This window comes from Dipodomys ordii, unplaced genomic scaffold (assembly GCF_000151885.1).
Source record: "Dipodomys ordii isolate 6190 unplaced genomic scaffold, Dord_2.0 Scaffold30, whole genome shotgun sequence".
NCBI lineage: Eukaryota > Metazoa > Chordata > Mammalia > Rodentia > Heteromyidae > Dipodomys > Dipodomys ordii.
The window spans coordinates 6,838,128-6,842,151 of NW_012267246.1; positions in this window are offsets into that span (position 1 = coordinate 6,838,128).

A 4,024-nucleotide genomic window follows, 5' to 3' on the forward strand; every position below is an offset into this window, starting at 1 on the left:
CAGCTCTTCAGCTCAAGGCAAGCGCTCTACCACTTGAGCTACAGCACCACTTCCGGTTTTCTGGTGGTTTATTGGAGATAGGAGTCTCACGGTCTTTCCGGGCTGGCTTTGAACCGCGATCCTCAGATCTCAGCCTCCTGAGTAGCTAGGATTACAGGCGTGAGCCCCCAGCGCCCGGCTTCAGTGAGTGTTTTTTTTGTTTTGTTTTGTTTTTGTTTTTTTTTGCTGGTCGAGGAGCTTGAACTCTGGGCCTGGGCACTGTTCTGAGCTCTTCAGCTCAAGGCTAGCATTCTACCACTTGAGCCATAGCACCCACTTCCAGCTTTTTCTGTGTATGTGGTGCTGAGGAATCGAACCCAGGGCCTCATGCATGCAAGACATGCACTCTACCACTGAGCCACCTTCCCAGCCCCCATGCTGTGCATTTCTTATAAGTTAGTTTGTCACTGGAGTTACAAGACCTCTTCCCATCTGAGTTCCTGATAAATGAAGACATCTCCATCAGAGGCTGCTCTCCAGAAACTTCCCCTGCATCTTTCCCTCTTCATCTATCCAACCTCTTGTCTGAGCATCCCAGTTTTTTCCTATGTTCTGCCTTTGTTTAAATTTTAACTCTTGTTAGCCTGTAACAGAAGGGATCTGATCAGATCCTCCTTTTGCCATTTTCCTTGATGGTTCTTTGCCACCTGTGCATGCATGTGTACTTCTGCCTGGGTCAGTGGTGTGTGTGGATATGTATGCATGAATTTGTCACAAAGAGGGGGGCCTGAGCTGGAATCTCCGAGCATTGCTTCCCTGGGGCCTGATGTTCTCAGTTTCCTCAGTGCATGTAACAGGCAATTAAACGGAATGAGTGGTGTGGTTTGTGTCTGGTGAGTATTTTTTAACATTGTTCTTTTGATGTAGGCCATGTCAGCTTTTCCTGTTTGTTTAACTTTACTGAGGATTTTTCTGTTTTGTCTTCCTTGTGAGCAGGCTCTTGGAGGAACCTGTTTGATGCAAAGGAAGAAAAAAAAAGGAAACAAAACAAATGAATACAAAAAGGAAATGAATAAAAAATGGAAATGAAAACAAATGAATGCAGACCCCTCCCCCCAAACAAAAACAAGAACAAAAACAACCAAACAAACTTGTTATGGAAATCCTTGGGTTTCAGAGGCTATACAACATAATAAATGACTGACTGGGCCTATTTTACATTTGAAAAAAAAGCCTATGATTGCCCCATTGAGATTTTTCCAACCTAAATGCTAATACTCTGTGACACATGATTGTGCTTGTGAAGGTTAAACATGCATATGCAGTTATGCATGAGTTATTATCCTAGACACTTTAATTTTGGCTAGTAGGCACAGTGTTTTATAAATCTTAATTCAACTCTTAACTAATAAAAAAATCTTAAAAATAAATTTTTATGCCTTACAGGTAGGAGAAATTGTAGAATGTGCAAAATGTATGGCAATGGTTAAGTTCTTGATATACTAATCTATATGTGTTAGATTCCTCTCTCCTTCTAAAATGTATGACAATCATATTCATCAGATATATACTCAGAGTAGAATTTAGAATTAGAATTCCTTCTGCATATTTAAGTGATTCTAAATTAGGAGTATTTTTAGACTTTGCAAGATATGGTCTCATAGAATCAGGAAAGTCATACTGAATTGAAGCTTTTGATATATCTTTACTATATATATATGTATATATCTTAGACTTATATATAGTATTGATACAAAATATATCATAAATAATATAGCATAATATTTTGTACTACAAAGAGAACATTTAAGTTGCAACAAATGATATATTAGTATCTGTGTAACTTTCTGTGTGTCACTTTCACATCCCGAGTAGCTTGTTATTTTACCTATCATGGATATAATCTGTGTGCAAACACTACAATGGAATGTGAGAGAAATATGTTGGAAAAGCTGTTCATTGTGTGTCTTTTATGCTTGCTGTCAGATTTCATGAGAACTTTGAGGGGTGAATGGGGTTGAAACATTGGATAGGACATTGACTGACAGACTTCCGTATGCTTAGAGAACTTTAGAAAAATGAACTGATTCCGAACATATCTTTGTGTTTAATTGGGAGAATATTACTTTGAAGAATATTACTTTCATATGAATATATCTTAGTAAATCACATCTTATTTTATATAAGATACATCTTTATCATACTTAGAGGTTATGCTGTTGATTCATTAAAATTCTGTTCCCTAGCCTCTTATTTCTATAATGCTAAGCATGTGGCTGATTAATTCATACAACTGACACTGGAATGTCACAGTATGGTTGTGGAGTTGTGTCTCCCAAGAATGCCTGAATACTATTTTAATGGCATATGCTTCGTTTAAATATATTTCATCAACAGAATATTTCCTTAAATAGAAGTTATAAGCAAACCAAAATGAAGAATTTGTATTTTTCTGGTAAGAATTACATTTTCTGAAAGAGCAGGAATATTTATCCCATAGTATCTGTGTTTTGATATAGCAAGTTTAATAGCTAAATGACAGAAACACAATTATTTGTTATCCAGGGGGAAAGCCTTTGCTAATGGACTGGAATTGGTGACTGTCTTCTCTAAATAATAGAATTGCATTAATGTAGCAAGGAATGCTATTTTACTTGTGTCTTATATATTCAATTATCCTATGACCTACTTCCCCTATTCATGGGCCTAGAATTTCAAGGAACCATAGATGAATGGTACAAGAAACTTTATCATATTAACTCTAGTTGAAGAGTCACTTCATGCAATCTCAGTACTTTCTAGATGTGACAACTTCACTCATACCATAGTATTGAAAGGGATGAAATGTGCCTAGAGACTTGAAAACTGAATTCTGAACCCAAGTAAAGGAACTAGTTTGAATTCAAATATCTAGAAAACCATTAAGGGTCCCTAAGTCATGCTGTGCTAATACTATGTAAACGGAGTGTGTTCAGTGGAGTAAAATGCAGAACTCACAGTCCAATGCACCATGAAAAAGATTTCCATGTAATGGGTAAACTAAAGCCTTGCACACAAACTGAAATGTGTGTGTGTGTGTGTGTGTGAGTGTATAGAGAGATGTAATTATATATAGTATATACCTTGTATTGAATTACATATTAAAATTATATATTTACATATTATATGAATATGTTATTTATATAAATATATAATTATATAAAATTTTGTATTATATATTATAATTGTGATTGTAGATTGCATGCATTATATATGCATGTGTATATATAATAGATATTCATACAATATATAAGCCTTAACATACATAAAATATGCACATTATGAATAGAGTATAGACATAATACATACATACTCGATATACACTTCATATACAGTAAATATATACATGATTCATATACTATATTCATAACATGTAGACTATATACTATTATATATAGTATTTAATAATAAATAGTGGACATATATATAGTATATATTCGTTATGCATACACATAGCCTCTTCTGAATTGGCAATCTGAATCATTTTCTTTCCTCCTCCTTTCCCTCCTTCTTTCCTTCCTTCTTACCTTCCTTCCTTCACTTTCTTTTTTTATATTTTATTGTAAAGGTGATGTACAGAGGGGTTACACTTACATTACAGGTAATGAGCACATTTCTTTTTGAACAGTGCCCTGCTCTCCCTCATTTTCCCTCAGTTTTTTCCTTTTTCCCTCCCCTGAGTTGTATAGTTCATTTCCAACATAGTGTCTAGTGAATATCACTGCTGAATCACTTCACCCTTTGTCCCACTGTCATTTTCAAAGGGTACAGAGATTTTATGTTCTTGGTAGATTTTATAGACCAATGATAATCCACAGTGAACATTACTTTAAGATGAAGGCCTAAAAATCTTATTCAACATTCTCTGCTTACTTTTATTTTTATTAAAATCACAAACAAATCTACTTATTGGATACTTGCTTAAGGAGTCTTGGAACCAAGAATAATTACGTTTTCCTGTGTATTTGTAACCTGTTAATGCTTATCAAATTATTTAGTCCAACAG